This window comes from Hypomesus nipponensis, chromosome 27 (assembly GCF_054491055.1).
Source record: "Hypomesus nipponensis isolate SF chromosome 27, ASM5449105v1, whole genome shotgun sequence".
NCBI classification, from domain to species: domain Eukaryota; kingdom Metazoa; phylum Chordata; class Actinopteri; order Osmeriformes; family Osmeridae; genus Hypomesus; species Hypomesus nipponensis.
In genome coordinates, this window is record NC_140387.1 from 10,602,104 (window position 1) to 10,621,835 (window position 19,732).

Consider the following 19,732-nt stretch of genomic DNA (forward strand, 5'->3'; position numbering starts at 1 on the left):
ACAATGTAATGACTAAACTACAATCACTGACGGTGTACCTCTATTTAACTACCCTGTCACAAAGTTGATCAGAAAAGAAAAAGCAAAAACATTTTCAGTAATGCATACAAATAATTATTTTTAACAAGCATAAACATGCAATATAGTTGAGAAATCCTAAAAATCAACAACACAAAGACATTACTCTGCAAGAGTAGCTATCAGATAGAAGCTAATAAAGAAACCACAGCTTAATGTCAAGAGAAACTAATTTCTAATCCAAGTCAAATCTTAAATGGTTTAAAAAGTAAATTCATAATGTGCAATCCTTAAGAGCATGATAGCTCACCTGTGAGGTTTCTAAAAAGTCTGGAAACGTTGAGATGCATTTCCCTTTTCCTGTCCATCCCAGGAGCTCAGCCTGACTCTGGCCAAGGGTATCAATAGCTCTGGCTCTAAGGAGTTCTTTGGAGTGCTGTATCTAATGCCTTCCACCAGGACCTATACTCCTCAGTCTGCAGTCTGAGGGAAGCTCATAAACATTTCTAAATAAGCACTTTTACCCTATCCCTCATCCGAAAGTCACTTCTGGCATCAAGTCTTGCGCATCGGAAATGCAGCATGGCATATGTGAGAGCCTGAGACTCTCAGATTTTGTTTATGCTTGCACTAAAACAAATATACAAAAGCAATCAAGACACCTGCCAGCTTGGAATTGTGTCTGTGACAACAAGCACTCTGCGATTCTGTGATTAGCTGCTTAAGAAATGCCTACATGTTGTCTGTGAATCAAATGTCTGCTCATTTCTTTCCCAGAACCTTTTGTTCAGTACTACAAGGGCTGGGGGAATGTGCCTTTACATACTAATCGTCGTCTTAAATGTATTTTTTAAATCAACTCTACCACAACAGAGTGAACATAGCCACACATATTTCCCCCTTGTTAAAAACTCTTTCCTTGCTGACGTATTTTCTTCTCTTTATCACCATTTGCAATATTATTAGGAACGTGACCCGTGTACAAATGTAACCTTTTAAGGCCATCAGTAATTTAGCTAAATTCCAGTATAGTGCTGTGTCTGTCTCCTTCCTGACAGACAATTAAATTTGCTCATAGATTATTGTTGAAGTAAAGCAATGACTTGAAAGGTCAGAGACTCAGGTAATCCCATGTACCACAATACATTTACTTTCAACTAAATGCATATTAATCACTGGGTCATACCGCCGTTCCTTAGTAGATAACTGACAAAGGCTGAATAATTGACAATACAACAGATTGCTTCTGTTTCCAAAATATAATAATTTGTTGTGGCACCATTACATCAATAGCAAGTTGGGATAGGAGCTAGATCAATCAATCAAAACTCAAACTCCTTATTGTACAAGTACAAAGGAAAGCATCACCATACACACAGATACGAGAATACTATATTCAGTATAATATAGTAAGTATAATATTATTTTATTTGGGACCTTTCAAACGTCCCCAAGCTATCAATACAAGGCCCATTTGACTGTGATTGATTCAATCACGTCAGCTTTGGTATCTTAAATGCATTTAACGGCTGAATGTATTCAAGTGTGACAAGCAGTGCACAAGTCTACCTACCTTATTACAGTATAATGTCTCATTGTGGCTTGGTTTGTGATACATGATTTGGAATTTGTTCCAATATTGGTGTTATTAATATGTTTCAATAATGTGCACATTGCAGTGGTGGCTTAATGAGAGATGAAAGGGAGGGGGTGCTATATTTAAAGATGCAAAGAGGTTTTCTGTTACAATGCTGCAAAGCTGAGCTGCACTTTTTTATTGTGCTTGATGGAAGTAAGCAGACAGCAGAAGATCGATTTAGTTCCATTTCTTTCTCTTTTTTTTTGCTTGTGAATAAGAAACCCAAAACCCCGGAAGGCGGAGACACTGCATGATGGTGCCGAGCCAACCAGTAGTCTCATCCCGTTTCTACTCCGGCCAACAGATTTTTGCAAACCCCAGCAGTACCACTGTCAACTGTCTGTGAAGGCAGTTTTCCCTGAGAGTGGTCAAGGGCAGACTATAATGCACTGCACCAACCGACTTTTTGGTCTTATAATAACCCATCAGCGTGTGGACAGGACACGATAAGATAGAGGGTGGCCACCATAAACATGTATGGAGGCAGGTTCAGAGAATGTGACACAATGTAAAGATGCTGAAAATATGTTTGATGAGAATGATCACACCACAGAAGAATGTGTTGTTAACTACCCATCCAAAATTGAATGAAAAAGTAACACGACAAGTATGTTAAATTAGGCTTTGAAATCGTAAGAAAATCATCGGTCTTCTCTGCTTGATACTGGGGGAAGGGGGGGTGAAGCTCAACCCCCTGCGTGGAAGGCGCTGCCTCTCTCAAGTAACTACGACCCGGATAATGGACGCTACGGCAGGGGAGAGGAGGAGCCATGCAGTGATCTGATGTAGATAGGTGGCTGTGACGTAGATAGGTTGCGTTTTGCCCCGCCTATACAAAACCTGAGCTGAAAACGGGTGAGAAACGGTTCAACGGTCTAACTCCACATTTCAGTGCAACAAAACGTTTGCGCTTTGCTCATGCTTTCAGCAAAGCATTTCACACGTATATAATGTACTGAGAAGCAAATCATGAAATTTGCTTTACAGCATCTTTAACAAATCTGGTGGTAATTCTCTCCTTAACGCTATTTACAATTAGCCTGACATTGTCATACTCATAATTCTAGTCAGAATATGAGTCTGAGAACTCTCCGTTGGGCTTTGACTACGGGGCGTGTTTCAAACGAGCCTGGAAAACAAATGCCTCTTCGCTCAATTGGATAGACCTACAACCAATCAGAGCAACGTAATATGCTGTTTGTTCAAAACAAATTCAACTTAAGCGCTCTTTTGTGACGTGGATGATTACGTTACTGTTGATCATCTGTCCATCATCGTATAAAGCCCGCCCTGGCAATTTCATTGGTACGCCCAGATTCTGGTTTTCTGTAGTTGTTTCCCAATACGAGATCCTCCAGACCCAACTTCCCGACCAAATTTTTTTGTGGGCGGGGAGAAGTTGGGCTGGCAGCCAGGCTAATTTACAATCTCATCTCTGGAAAATGGTAATCTAAAACCCTTAGATACAGCATAATAAATATAAAAAACTGGCTATGCACCATGGATAAATAATTGGCACAGCGTTCCTTTAACTTTCCAAAGAGCAGGTTACTACAGCGATAAAATGACTTTAAACAAGGATGGGCCATTAGGGTTGTTAGGGAATAAAAAGGAAATGTATGCATCTTTACATGGGAATTTATTTTCATATTGCCCCAGTGTTCAACCAACACCATCCTGTTTCTCTATTCACAACAAAACAAAATCAGCCAAATCAATATTCTATTTAATATCCTGTTAAGGGTGCTGTTCAATTGATTAATTGTAACTTTCCTTAATATGGAAGCCTACGTTTATAACGCTCATATCACATGTCACATCTGTGTTAAGTAAAATTCCCTGCATGTGTTTTTGAAGCAAGGCCACATCCTACCCTGGTGACCTGGGGCCCGTTCTCCGTACGTTGCTAACTCAGTTAGCTGGATTTGATTGTTGACGATTTGTCATTATCTTGGATTGTTCGGTTCTTCGAAGCTCATTCTGGACTTGCTGTCATAGCAACAAGTCCTTTAACTTAAACCTGCTCGGGAGCAGGCTTATTTTATGTAAACAAGATTTGATTGCGACTTTATAAGCAGAGGTGATACAGGAAGTCTGTCACAGCAATGTCTTGTCCGTTTTTACGACAACAACCTGTGGCAGAAGGTGCAAGAATAATTAGCAAATTTAACATGAAACCAAATTAATTGCTCATTGCGTGATAGATAAATCCTTGAGCACAGCGCAATATGCTACTAGCCTATACTTTTGAGAGATAGACTATCGGTTTTTTCATGAGGGTGTCATCTACATCATAAATTTGTTGAAAACACATTATATGACATTAAAGATGAACAAAGTATGAACATACAAAAACATTGGCCTAGCCTACTGTAATTAGTGATAAAACATCCAACGTGGTCACTACTATACATTTAAATTGGTCTGCTACTTTTTGCCAGCACTTTCTTGGACTTTGCAGACTTTAAGGCGTTCCCTGGCGTTCTGATTAAATCTTCAAATTTGGAGTAACCTTCAAGCAAGCTGTTGCTCTGTTGGCTCTGTTGTGGAAAAAATAGGGTGCACTTTTTGGCCAAGGTGAGCAGCCATAGACTTATGTGAGCAGCCAATAGCAGTGTTGCTGATCAAGGTTTCTACTATTGATACATGCCCCCTTTTAGGCCAAAGCATAACTCAATCCAGCTATACTAATTATAAACAACATGGGTGTTCGAAGAACCGAATTAGCCAGATCATGATTAGCAAGATGATGTCATTTTGGATGTGTCAAGTGATCTCGGATGTAATAAGCGACATGCAGAGAACGGGCCCCTGGCCCCCTAGTGCTACCCGATTAATTGTGTGTGTGTTTATGAAGCATGGTGTGTGTGCCTCCTGATGAGGGAGTGGTGAGGCCAGGTGAGGGAGTGGTGAGGCCAGGTGAGGGAGTGGTGAGGCCAGGTGAGGGAGTGGTGAGGCCAGGTGAGGGAGTGGTGAGGCCAGGTGAGGGAGTGGTGAGGCCAGGTGAGGGAGTGGTGAGGCCAGGTGAGGGAGTGGTGAGGCCAGGTGAGGGAGTGGTGAGGCCAGGTGAGGGAGTGGTGAGGCCAGGTGTTTCTCTGTCTGCTCTAGTCCCCACACAGAGGCCATGGAGCCCAATCTGTCGGATGAATAACATCCAACAAGCCTAGGCCAATGTCAACAGGGGAGTGTAACCAACATCTGGTCTGACAGGAGTCTATGCAACAACGATTGCTGGTGCCCTCAAACACAATCTCTGGGGACGCAATGAGGGGGTAGGGGGTGGTATGCTGAAGTTTGGCGATAATGTGTAGTTAGCAACAAGTCAAGAGATCTACATAATCCTTGCAACTCTCTTGGGTGGAGCAAGGAGTGTACCATGTCAGTTATTGGCAGAAGAGGAGACACAATACTGCAGAGGAAGTTGCAATGTTAAGGAAGCCCTGAGCTGTGAATTGCAGTCACGATCCTACTCACTGTTTTAATGGTCAATGTACTGGCAAATTTCACAACAGCACAGAAACAAGGGACATAAATTAGACAAAACAAATACCCTGAGTACTGTACTACTTACTGTTTTAATAGCTGTCAACAAAATCCTGCATCATCGAATCAACAACTTGATTCAATTTTTCAGATACAACACACCCCATATCACCCCCCTTGTGTTAGCTTTACAGCCCGATTTTTTTTCCAAGAGTGGAAATGATGGACATCTATTAGACGTACAGTTGAGATGTTTATTTGGGTCTGGACAATGAGTCTACGTCTTCTTATAAAAACGATGTAAGTCAGGAGGGATTAGACTATCAGTGAATGTTAATTAAGTAAGTCTGTTAATATGAGGTTGCTTGTTTGAGAGCTGTCTACACCATCTTTTTTCCATCATCCTGTTGCCTTTCTTTTTCTTTAATTTTCATTATCAATCCTATTTAGAGATGGTCGTCTGTTTTATTTACTAGAGGAATGACAATCTGCCTAGGGTCCAAAACTCATCTCAAAAAAGCCAACACTACTTTACACTGGTAGGACATGTACACAGAAGGCCCTTAAATAATAGCAGATATCATTCCCTGAGCACCAGATTACATGCTTATCAGCTCTGCTGGAAAGTAGAGAGGATGTTCATTGTTTCCGCCCACTTCCTGTGTGGGCTACTCCAGGCTTACTCAAACTAACAGGGTGCTAGCCATGGGGAGCATCTGTTTTAATCAGCACTGTCATGCAATTGGCTAATTACTCTCATTCTGTCTTTTGTTCATGTCCGGTCATGGTATGTGAACAGAGATGAGCAGCCTGAACACAGCTGGTGATCCCCCCCCCCGCTTTCCCCCCCACACCTGAGATATTTGTATTATTAATGTCCCTGATTAAATTAAGAAATGGTTATACAATACTACTTGCATAGTATATATTTGACCAAATTCTTGGCAATAGTACATTCAAGAAACGTTCTGAAGTGCCATCAACCCTGGGTTTGTAAAGGCTCTGGTTGAGGCGGAGACTACTGCTGTGGCAACACTGCGTCCACCAAATCGACTTAGCAGCCAGTGTGTGGACGCCTCTGGGTGTGTGCTCTTTCCCAGCAAGCTGTTGAGTCATTAGCGAGACCAGCCAACCTCATTGTTGTCTTTATACTGAACTAGCCCTGGAGACTACTGGTTGCTCCTTCAACATAAAGAGGCCTCCCCAACATGACAGATTTGTATAGGATTTAGTAGAAGAAGAGTAATGGAAATTTGAAAACCGAAAGCCAGAGAAAAGCAGCATCAGGAGAAATAATTTCTTTACTGGTTACTGTGGAAGAAATTTAATTTTCTATGTGCTTATGTTAATTACAATCAGCTATATATATATATATATAGCTTAAAATAGCTTAATATATTTTTGGGTGTGTGTGTGTACTTGCGTTCCTACTAGGGATGCCACAATTCTCAATCTAATATTGAACTGTTCGGTACAACATCCATGGTTCAATACACGCTTGTGAATTACGGTTCACAGAAAGTCGCCAGATTTGTTGCTAGTCACTAGATTAGATTTTTTGTTGCAAGGACAGGTGAAAAGTCGCTATTAGTCTAGCAACAAAGTTGCTGAATTGGCAACACTAGAGTGTAAACGCTGAGATGAGGAAACGCCTCCCTGCGAGTAAATATAAAATCAACATGCACAATATATTTTAGTAGCAGTATATTTAGAGTTAGCCTGGTCATAACCAGACTCTCGTACATTTAATTTGTACAGAGTCTGGGATTGCTCCATTGACAAGCGTTAACTTCCTTGAAGGTGGGTACTGAAGTTTAAAACTATTGGATCTGCCCAGAGCCACTCTGTATCCGCCATAACATATCGCTAGCGTCCGCCTTAGCCAACTCCTACACCACTAACGGAGCTAGCTGGAAAATCAAACTTTTCCCGAACCCCGTGGGGAGGAGAGCAACAACATCATGGCCACCAACAAAACTCAGTAAAGATTGTTCTTGCTCCGGCTTTAACTTTTGGATATTTGGCAGCGTTGCCACAGCGTACCAAATGGCTTCACTCGCATCTTTCCCCCGCCGCCATTTCTGAACTACAACTCAAACAAAAACTACTGTTTTCAGCCACTCCCACAGTTCGCTGACTGGACCGGTAAAAAGTTGATTTGAAAAATCCGACTAATATGCTGAAATCCCAGACCTAGTACAGAAGCTAAATGAAAATTGAGCAGAAGTACATAGGAGGGCAGAGCCAGGCTAATTTAAAGTATTGCAATAAAAAATAAAATCCTCCTATTACTATTCTTGTCACCTAAGCATAAAACAACAAAAAACACTGATGTGACAAGCCATCAGAACCAAACCTAAAATTGTGGTTAAATAAACAAGGTATATCTTGAAAAGTGGTCAAACTGTTGACATGGCTGCCTAAATTTTAAACCAAGATCTTTTTTTGGTGTTAAATTGTTCAGCTGTTGAAGCAAGTTCCGCTGTTGGCTAATTCGGCAACCGGAAGAGTCGAAGTTTTAAGGGAGGAGTGTTTTTCCAGTCTATTCACCAATTTGAGGAAAACAGAAGCACGAGCAATAGACTCGTCCTCTGACCGGAACAACATTAAACAGCTGTCTGTTGTGGTTACTGGACTTTTTGTTTGCTGACTGTTTGCACAGAATATGCTCCAGGGGCATTTCATAATTGAATAGTCGGTTTTGGACTAATTGTGTTTAAAGAGTCATTTTTTTTCTCGTGTGACTCCTAACACCACTACTAATTATAAAATCGTAATAGAACTAAGATCCGTGCATAGAACAGTCGGCAAAAAAAACATAACATGTTGGCCCTTGGCTTGGCATGCCTGACCAAATTTGGCCCTTCTGAAAATCTAATTGTGGAACCCTGGGATACTGTGTTTTTTTCCGGAATTATCAATCTAAATGAATGCACTGACTGATAAAGTAAATTGTTAAAACTCAAAATTGAGATTTATACTGGGGCACGTTCCCCAGGGGCTAGCAGGTGCTTCAGCACCCCCAAGAAAGACCAAAGCACCCCGATAGCACCCCCTAAAATATTGCTCATTTAGTAATAGTATTCAGGCCCGGAGTGGCCACCAAGAGAATCGGGAAAATTCCCGGTGGGCCGCTCTGCCCGCTCATAAATTTGTCCAGCAGATCACCTGCTTTCTCTTTGTTTTTTCACACATTGAATAAAATGATATGCGTTAAGTTTGTTAAGTTACTGTGTGACTGATAAGTAAGCTAATAGGCTACACTAGTGTGATATTGGTGTGGCTCCAGAAGGTGTGACGGTAAGGCCACACCTAGGGCTTGTGCCCATATAACTGGGTGTGAGCTTGTAGGGTCACATCCGTACTTAAGGTGCACGCTGGCAACATTGTTTGTCATGTAAGTTTAAGTCTTTTTAGCGTGTCTTAAAAATGTTGTATGTATGTATGGTTGCTATATGTGTTGTATTGCTGCCTTTTCTTATTTTGAATTGTTTATGTTTCCTAGATGTTGTCTATGTCACTGTTTCCTAGAGTGGTTAAACGCTGTTGTTAAATACCCAATCTACTATTGAGCCTTATAATAAAATCTATATTTTTATACTAATTCTCAGTGCCTCTCTAGTGAGGGAAACCTGGGTATACTGGGCATTACACTAGGTTTTAATTTAAATAAGCGCATAATCAGCATTAAAAAGTGCAGTTTTCATTTGTTGCGCATGCTCTCTTTCTCAAACACAAGGGCGTGTACGTTGTTTTCATGGAAACAACCCTAAACCATCATTTATTGTTGTGGAGGAAGTTAGCAAGATTAAGCTGATGCGAAAATAATTAAATGGATGGGAAAAAGATGCCAGGAGGAACTGAAAAAGCAAGGTAAAAAAGAAAGATCTGTCACTTCATAAATCTAGGTTTCTGCAAGGGTGGGAAAAATAGCCTATGGTTTCTGAAAAGCCCTGAATCTTTCAGGTAAAAATTTGGGTTGTAATTTTCGCCTCAGCACCTGCTCAGTTCTATGATGTAATATCCGCCTTCCTATAATAACAAACACCCATTGGCTGTATGTTATCTTTGTTTTTCTTGATTAACTATAAACACCATTCTCTGACCTTCATGCCTCAGAAAGACTTTGCAAGCACTGTTGTGTCAGAACTGGTCATTTTTATGTTGAGGTGTTTGTTAAACTCTCTAATTTGCAGATTGCTAATACTTATAAAACCCAGAACTCAACTGAACTTAGTCACTCCGTTAATGAAGAGATGGATAAAACACTTTCTTCATCATTACCAGTACCAGTATCAGTATCATTTTTAGAGTTACAGACTAATCAATGGTTGGAAACTTTAAAGGGGTCATTGATTTTACCTTCTCATAGTTGAACAACGACAGTTCGTTGGGTAAAATGGACATACAGTGAACCTCAAAGTCCATTGACATCTCTTTCCTATCTAAATCTCACAACTTGAAACTGCAGCTGTTAAATGATAGGTTTTGAAAAAGCTGTATTTGTGACGTCACAAATATTTCTTCCCCTTTGTCAGACCCCAAAATTGACATACAGACCAGTTCTGGCCCAGGATCTCAGACACTAGTTTGGCTGCGCGCTGCTCTGTGTACTTCCACGCGAACAACAAAGGAGAAAGTTTTGAAGTTTTAAAGTATATTGAAAATGGACCATCGTAAATGCAGTGTTCCAGGCTGTACTGGGAATGCTGACACTTTTCATAATCTTCCCAATAGTGATGGGAAGTTTGGTTCATTTTACTGATTCGGTTCTTAGAATCTCGTTCAATAAAATGCATAACACATTTTTTCTCGAGTCATTCCTTTATTTCAACAGGGGGGGAAGGGGGGCTATACGTCCACTGCAAACATGTATGATATTCTCATGTAGGTTAGTACATGTGCATCAGCAGATACTATTTTAAAAGAAATTCCTCCATTAAAATAATGTATCATGACAGTTTGTATGATTTGGTCATTTATTATCACACTAGCATTTAATTATCACAGTAAACAATTACACTGCACTAAATTGTAAGTTAAGTGTAAAGTGAAAATAACAAAACCAGTCAGCATGATGACTTGAGGGAGTATCATTCACATCTTACTAAAACAGCTGCCACACGAAACGGAATGAGGAAAATGTTTGCTCTACTAAAAAATGCGGGTCACGTGAAAAATTATCCAAAGAATCGTAGAAAGACCGAGTCGGGAAATGAACGAATCGTTTGTTTCCTCAAGCTACCAGTACAGAGCCTATGCAGGTCACGTGAAAAATGATCCAAGGACTTGTACCCGAAGACCGAGTCGTGAAATTAACAAATCATTTCTGTTTACTTGGAGGGCCTATGCAACAGTCCCGATGGGCTACCACAAGAAAATGAACGAATCACTCTTTGAGAGGACTCTTTACTCCCGAGTCCTTGTAAGGATTCATTCAAAATGAACAAATCGTCAAACGAACGACACATAACTACTTCCCAAGGAACCCTACGGGACACTCGACGAGCATGACTGATGTTTTCTGTGAGAAGATCCCAGCTAGACTCTAGCTCATTTGATTTTTATTAATGCTGATTTGCAAGGAATGCAAGAACAGCTAGATAATGAAAACACCTAGACTGTATGAAAACTAGTTTAGCTTGCTAACGTAAGAGCATAGGTAGAATGTGTGAGTTTATTGGCATTGGGGCTAACGTGTTATTTTATGTTCCTGACTGTGTTTCATTTGGATAAATAACCCATGTTGTCATGTAAATCTACAATTCACGATGCATCTTTGTCCAGATCTTTGCCAGGTTATTTTGTATTTTATTTTTAGCAAGATATCTAGCTTACTGAAGCTGAGTTGGGTCACAATATAGTTTGGGTGCTAAACTGTAACGTTACCCACCTAAGTCGATCATAGAGTTAATATAACTAGAGACAGCTACTTCTGTCTTCCAAGATGGCGTCCCCATTCATTTCTATGAAAAGTGCTCAGTGAGGCAAGCGAGAGCGCCAAATGGACCACGCCATCTTTCCAGACCCACTTGTCCGGTCTTGCGCAGAAGCTTGTTCCTAGCTCCGAAACTCGTGCATGCTTGCAACTAGCTGTACATGTCATACTTCAAACCAGTCGCGAGCTTGTGAGCTGGAGCTAAGGCATTGCAGAAATCTGTCAAAATGTGGTCCGATCAAGAAGCAGATACATGAACTTAACGAAAATTAATACTATTAGTACTGTAGTATTAGCTATATGTGCACTGCCTATACGTTGTTCTATTTGCTTCGTGTTTTTTGTTTGACTGCTTAAGTATTGTGTCGGATTAAAGAAACTATAAACTTGAATATCTGGCTCCGTCATTGTTCTAGCACGGACAGCAAAACAAGCTAAAGTAACATGCCACGATATTATAACTAATTACATTAGGCTATAATTACTTTTGTCATGCCATGAGCATAATGGCGTTCATTAGCCTATAAAATGGTTCAATCTGCTTTAAATTAACGGAAATAAACTCAACAAACAACCGTCATGTATGCAACCATTTGTAAAACGTGCTACAATAAAGGCAGGCAACTTTAGATTATCAAGTAATTTCTCCATGTTCTTCTCATTCAGCTCAGGTAAATCAGAGATTTGCTGATGTTCCCTTTCGTGCTCGTCCCCTGTTCGTATCCGCGAAAACGTTTCCAGGCAACTTTTCTTGACGTAAGCAAATAAATGGGGTGCTAGTTTACCCATTTCGGATTGGTTTCAAACTTTTTTTGAAAAAATTATTCTATGAAAAAGCTAGTAGTATGAGCCAGGTTCGAGAATTGAAAAAAAATGATGGGGTTAGATAGTTTTAGATATGTTGACTAGAGTTAATAGAATAAAAACGACAGGACGAGTCGGGTAGCAAATCGGAAATGCAATACCACCTACATCCACCGGGGCCGTTGCTTCAAGCCAAGGGGCGAGGGCTTGAAGTCAATCCCGTTGCTTCGACAACAGAAGTGGAAACAACCAACGTCATAATTTCAAATGATATCTAGTCAATCTGTTGAAAACCGTGTAGTGGAGCCACAATAGATTTATTTGCACGTTTTTATTTAGCCTCCACCTTCGATGTTTCAGTGAGTGCTGTTGGCCGCGTTACGTTTTTGCTCCGCAGCTTCACTCGTAGAAAACCAACCAATCAGCGGACAGCTCATCTATATATTCATGAGCATACTAGTAAAGGAGAAAAGATAGGGGTTTTCCCATGACAATATCACAGGAAGCACCAGGGGGCATAAAACAGCACCCGGGCCATTTTCAGCCCAACCAAAGTTACATACCCTATTCGGAGACCTTAAGGAACAGTGTGAAATACTACCCCAAAAAACAGGCAATGACCCCTTTAAAAAACACTGTTGACTGACAGAACTGGCTATCCATCCTACTCTCCATGATAAATCGTATTTACCAGAAAGGACCAAATACGGGAACCTGAACCATTGATAGATTTGTTTGGCTCTTTTGTGTTGAATCAAACCCTTAGTCTTTCCCTCAACTCAAAATCTCCAAATTTCTAGACCCCATTGTAGGCAGTTTTTTTCAGTTAATTAACCTCTTAAGAATCCTGTCAAATTCACCTAAAACGCCAAAACAAGGCATACCCTTATCCAGCTCACCTGATTCTAATGAATGGTTGTTATAACAACCTATTTAATTGAATCGGGTGTGTTCGAGCAAGGAAACATCTAAAACATGCAGAACAGCGGCTCTCGAGGACCGGAGTTGGACACCGCTGGCTTACACTTCCTCTAAAGCAGTGGTTCTTAACCCTGTCCTCAGTAAACCCCTGTCCTGCATGTTTTAGATGTTTCCCTGCTCCAACACACCTGATTCAAATTAAAGGGCTGTTATCTAGCTCTGTAGAAGCCTGGTAACGAACATGCATTTGAATCAGGTGTGTTGGAGCAGGGAAACATCTAAAACATGCAGGACAGGGGTTCACTGAGGACAGGGTTAAGAACCACGTGAGGTAAGAGGGAGGATTCGTCGTCTGCCGCTTATCCGGGGGTCGGGTCGCGGGGGCAGCGACCTAAGCAGGGAGGTTCAGACTTCCCTCTCCCCGGCCACTTCCACCAGCTCTTCCTGGGGGACCCCGAGGCGTTCCCAAGGCAGCCGAGAGACATAGTCCCTCCAGCGTGTCCTGGGTCTTCCCCGGGGCCTCTTCCCAGTTGGACGTGCCCAGAACACCTCACCAGGGAGGCATCCTGATCAGATGCCCGAGCCACCTCAGCTGGCTCCTCTCGACGCGGAGGAGCAGCGGTTCTACTCTGAGCCCCTCCCGGATGACCGAGCTTCTCACCCTTTCTCTAAGGGAGAGCCCGGACACCCTGCGGAGAAAGCTCATTTCGGCCGCTTGTATTCGCGATCTCGTTCTTTCAGTCACTACCCACAGTTCGTGACCGTAGGTAAGGGTAGGAACGTATATCGACTGGTAAATAGAGTGGGATACTGGGATAGGTTGAACTTGCAAATATATGGCCAAAAAACGATTTGGCCTTTCCATAAACATAGGGTATGATGCTTGACTTATGACGCACGCAAAGAGGACCTTGACTTCACTAACAACAACTAAATATACATTGTTATTGAAACAATCAGACAATTGCCTTTTTGATGCACAAATACAAGATATATAAACCCTACAAGTGGGGCACAAAAAATGATGACTGAGGATGTAGAAATGAATACATGACAACTTGCTATACAGTTTGACTACTACACAAAATGTACACCAGCGGTCCCCAAACTACGGCCCGTGGGCCCAATAGGTCGCACGCATTTGGACCGGGCCTCTGAACAATGCCAGAGACATAAAAAAATAAAAAGTTCATACTGATTATTTTTGCATACGTAAGTAAATCTTTTGATTTCAATAGCAATGAATATGAAGAAAGGTCATTACGATAGTAATAATGCTCTTTTAATAGGCTATATACCAATTGATATGTACGAATGTATGGTGCATGACAAAATAAACAAATCTAGCATAATAAATACATTTAAAATCATAATAAAATCTCCACAAAAATACTGGTAGTTAATCCGGCCCATGTCATTTTCTGTTACAGACTGACCCAGACCCACATTAAAGAAAGAAAAATTATCTGCCCCTCGCAGAAAAAAGTTTGGGGACCCCTGATGTACACACTTGTTTTGCCACACAATTTGCATAAGGAGTCAATACTCCTTAATAGATGGTAAAACTGTAAAGCATATACTTTTCTAACGAGAAGTACTTCTAAACATCAGGACTACAACTCCTGTGGATTTATTTACCACTTTTCTGCTTCCAGCGGCAGAATAAGGGGGCATTATAGTCAAAGCAACCCTCAGCTTTGTCCTAGCAGCGAAGCGTCGTAGGAGAGGTGAACGAGCCGGAGCTCTGGTGCGTCTTCGTCGGCGTGGGGAACATGCAGCGTTATAGCGGGATATTTCTCTCCAACGTAGGTTCGCTGAGCCACAAACTGGACGAACTTCAGCTACTGGTGTGGAAAGACTATCATTTATCTTCCGTTTTGAGCTTTACGGAGACATGGCTGAGTGAACTGATCCCGAACTCTGCGCTACAGCTAGCAGATTTTAAACTGCTGAGAGCTGATCGTGACTCGCAGATCGTGCTTTCTAGCAAAACGAAAGGCGGTGGTATTTGTTTTTACACTAACAGTGGCTGTTTGTAGAGGTGACAGTAATTATGCAGCACTGTTCTCCTGATCTGGAATCATTTTTTATTAACTGTAGACCTTTTTACTCGCCACGCAAGTTTGCGTCACTCATTCTGGTAGGCGTCTACATGCCTCTGCAGACTAGCATCAACAAGGCTCAACGTGCGCTCGCCAGCCAGATATTGAGTGTGGAGCATGCAAATCCAGATTCCTTGGTTAATGTGCTAGGCAACTTAAACAAAGGCAATCTCACCCATGAACTCCCCAACTACAGACAATTCATCAAATGCCCTACTAGAGAAGGGAACTCTTTGGATCACTGCTACTGTAGTCAAGTCAGTTTTATTTATAGAGCACATTTAAAAACAGCCGATGCCGACCAAAGTGTTTTACAAAATCAACAAATATGCCAGAACAACAATAAATAAAAACAACAGACAACATAATTACAGTGAGCACAAGTGACCGTAAACTGACTCGGAAGCCAAAGAATAAAAATATGTTTAAAGACGAGACTTAAATGTCTCGGTGGTGGGGAATTACCTGATAAAAATTGGCAGTTTATTTCGAGTTTATTCAGAGTAGGGGCTACAGCTGAAAAGGCACAATCACCTTTTGTTTTCATCCAAGTCTGTGGAGTGGCTAAAAGGGACTGGTTTGATGATCTAAGGGGACTGGAAGTGTGATACAGCATAGGGCTGGGTGATATGGGTAAAAAATTATCAATATAGATATTTATATTTACATTCGATAACGATAATTAAGAGGATAGACCACAGATCCGTAGTAGTAGCAGCAAAATAAGTCTCTTCCTCAACTTTTTCCCTACACTCGGCATAAAGATTTGGCAGCGCGGTGTGAGAGAAATGTTTGCGGCCAGGGACCACGTACCTGGGCTCAAGTAACATACATTTTTTAAACCTTGCTTTTTATCAATAGCCCACCCATCAATACCTTGGCGCAAACTCACACTTTCTGCATGTTCCAACGAGTGACTTTGCTTCAGGTGGTAAAAAAGGTTTCTTATATACTAGTGTGATAATTGTACCAATACGCTGTTCCTATTGGTCCAGAAGACGTTCTCAAAAGTTAATAAATCAGTTTATTGACCTCCCAAATGTTCGCAGAGGTAAATAAACGTTTTTAACCAACCAAAGAGTTGTTCTGTTCACGAAATAAAGTATTTGTTATTGAAACTCCAGTTGTTGATATGTTGCCTTGGAGATGTAGTGACGTCACCAGTGCAAGTGCAGCTGATTGCTCTGACAACATGGTGTCTGCTCCAGATTCGACGTGTTTGATTGGGATCTTCCCAAGTATTGTTGTAGTATATAAGAAACCAAATGTTTACTCTTCGACAGGTCAGCAAACGCTTTGTCACCTCGATTTGTTAAAACAATGTTTGAAAACCTCGACCTAAGATATCGGTTTACAAAGGCGTTTGCAGACCTGTCGAGGAGTAAACATTTGCTGTTTACTAGTATTATAACTGTTCTTACGCTGTTCTTATTGGTCCAGAGACGTTCTAAGAAGTCAGAAAAAACGTTTGCAAACCTCTCCAGAGGTCCGCAAACGATTTACGGACCCAGCAAGCGGTTGCCTTGGAGATGTTGACAACATGGCGTCTGCTCCAGATTTGTCGGGATTTTCCTACGTGTTGTTGTGTTATATTAAAAAAAATATATATATATGGACTTTGACAGATCTACAAACACCTTTGTAAGCAGAAATGTGTTAAAACATGTGTTAACATGTGTTAACCGAGACCGTAGGTTAAAAAGCCAAACAACCTCCCAATAACTAAAGAAGAGAAACCCTTTTTATCAATAATTTCTTCATTGGAATTGGAAGTTGCTCCCTCGCCATGGCTATCGCTGCCACTGTTTTCGGCAATAAGACTAATTTGCGCGGTTAACATTAGCTATTCCACTCGAGGTGCTCAGTACTAGTATATTTTAGTGAGCGTAGGCTACCATTTCTCCGCAACATCCTGCTGCATCACAAAACTTAAATAGACTGCTGTTCATTATTATTCTCTATCGACAATATCGATATTATTGAAAATGAATTAATGTTACAATATCTTTATTGAGAGAAGTCATTACTTCAATATTTTTTTTTAATCGATTTATTGCCCAGCCCTAATACAGCATAAGAAGGTCTGAGATATACAATAGAGCCAATCCATGTAAAGCTTTAAAAACAAGTAACAACACCTTAAAATCAATTCTATATTTGACTGGCAACCAGTGAAGAGAGGCCAATATCAGGGAGATATGGTCCCTCTTCCTGGTCACAGTCAACATTCTAGCAGCCGCATTCTGGACAAGCTGCAGGCGTGATAATGATAATTAACAAATGCCATGATACAGAGAATTACAGTAATCAATTCTAGATTATATAAGTGCATGAATAACAATCTCCAAGTTCTTGAAAGAGAGGAACAATTTTAGTTTTGCAATAGTCCTTAAATGAAAGAAACTACTTTTGACAACAGAATTAATTTGTTTGTCAAATTTTAGTTCTGAATCAAAGATAATACCCACATTTCTGGCATGGGTGTGCACATTGGTGGTCAAAGGGCCCATTTTTTTTTTATAGATAAAACGTTGATTTGGGAGTACCAAACAGAATCACCTCCGTCTTACTCTCATTAAGTTGGAGAAAGTTTTAGCCATCCAGCTCTTGACATCTTTAAGGCAATCAAAAAATGACACCAGAGAGTTGGTATCACCTGGTTTTAACGGTAAGTATAACTGTGTATCATTAGCATAACAGTGATATGCTATGTTATGTTTACGGAGAATGGAGCCCAGAAGGAGCATATACAAAGAAAATAGAATTGGACCCAGGATTGAACCTTGATGTACTCAACATGTAAACCCTGCCGAAGAGGAAGAAATATTTCCAATATTGACAGAAAAGGTTTGATCTTTCAAATAAGAATGGAACCACTGTAGAGCCACAGCCTGGATACCAGCCCATTGCTGTAGACGATGCAGGAGGATAGCATGATCAACCGTATCAAAAGCAGCACTGAGGTCAAGTAATATTAAAACTGCACAATTCCCAGAATCACCGAACAACAAATCATTCAGTACCATAACCCTTGTGCTGCCTTCGGGTCACATGACCAAAAGGTTCATAACGAACCATTGTTGTGTTTATCCAAATTTAACCAAAACAAAAGCAAATGAAAAAAAATATATTTTAACTTTCGCATTGTGGGGGGTCTGAGACAGCCCAGCGGTTAAAAGAAAACGCTTCACTTTGTTTTTGTATGCGGTAAAGTTGTTGCAAACGACGGTGGGTCACAATGACTGATGGGTCAGAATGACCAGAAGAGAACACAACGGTTAAGCAGTGCTGTTTCTGTGCTATGGTGTGCTCTGAAACCTGACTGAAAGTTGTCCAACACAACATTCTCACTAAGAAAAGGAGAGCTGAAAAAAGAACCACCTTCTCCAGTATTTTGGACATAAATGATCATTTAGATCCGTAAACTCTACAATCAGAAAAGCATACCATGCGGTCCCCCGAGCAGCACGACTCTCGCCTGGCCAACAACCTGAATGAGTTATACTGTCGATTTGAAAGACAATTGGACTGTCCGGAACCATCCCTTCCCTCCTCCCTTCCCTCCTCCCCCCGCCCCCCATCAACACAGTGATGACACTCTCCATTCAGGAGGGTGAAGTTAACAGACTTTTCAAGAGGCAGAACCCACGCAAAGCAGCTGGGCCGGACGCTGTCTCCCCTGCCACCCTCAAGCACTGTGCAGACCAGCTGTCTCCGGTGTTCACCTACATCTTTAGCACCTCCCTGGAGACATGCCATGTGCCAGCCTGTCTCAAGTCCTCCACCATCATCCCTGTGCCCAAAAAGCCAAGGCCAACAGGACTTAATGACTACAGACCTGTTGCCCTGACCTCTGCGGTAAAGAAGTCTTTCGAGCACCTGGTGCCGGCACACCTTAAATCCCAAATCACAGACCCTCTACTGGACCCCCTGCAGTTTGCCTACAGAGCCAACAGGTCTGTGGACGATGCAGTTAACATGGCCCACTTTACCCTACAGCACCTGGACTCCCCAGCATCCTACGCCAGGATCCTGTTTGTGGACTTCAGCTCTGCCTTCAATACCATCATCCCCACCCTGCTTCAGGACAAGCTCTCCCAGCTGAACGTGCCTGATTCCACCTGCAGGTGGATCACAGACTTCCTGTTTGACAGGAAGCAGTGTGTTTAGCTGGGTACACAAGTCTCTGACTCCCGGTCCATCAGCACCGGATCACCTCAGGGCTGTGTCCTTTCTCCTCTGCTCTTCTCCCTGTACACCAACAGCTGCACTTCCAGTTATCCGTCCGTCAAACTCCTGAAGTTTGCAGACAATACCACCCTCATTGGGCTCATCTCTGGTGGAGACAAGTCTGATTATAGATGGGAAGCTGACAACCTCGTGACCTGGTGCAGCCAGAAAAACTTAAGAGCTCAACGCTCTCAAGACTTCAGGAAGAATACAGCCCCACTCATCCCCATCACCCTGTGCGACTCCCCAGTCAACACTGTGGAGTCTTTCAGCTTCCTGGGCACTATCCTCTCCTAGGATCACCTTGGATTCACTATCCTCTCCTAGGATAGTGAACTGAACATCCGCTCTCTCACCAAGAAAGCACAACAGAGGATGTACTTCCTACGGCAGCTGAAGAAATTCAACCTGCCAAAGACAATGGTGGTGCACTTCTACACAGTCATCATTGAGTCCATCCTTGTAATTGGCAACTTATATTTTATTTTATGACAACTTTTATTCTATTTTATTGTAAATTTTATTTAATTCAAATTCCAATTAGGTCTGTTAGTTTATGTACCCTATGTACTAGTGCTGTCAGTTTAACGCGTTATT

General features: G+C 41.6%; 1 protein-coding gene across 5 annotated transcripts in view; it reads right to left on the bottom strand.

Annotated features, from left to right (window-relative positions):
• The window catches only part of nrg1 (neuregulin 1), a 175,459-nt gene that overhangs the window by 27,221 nt on the left and 128,506 nt on the right, over positions 1–19,732 (bottom strand). The gene's annotated exons all lie outside the window — the stretch shown is intronic.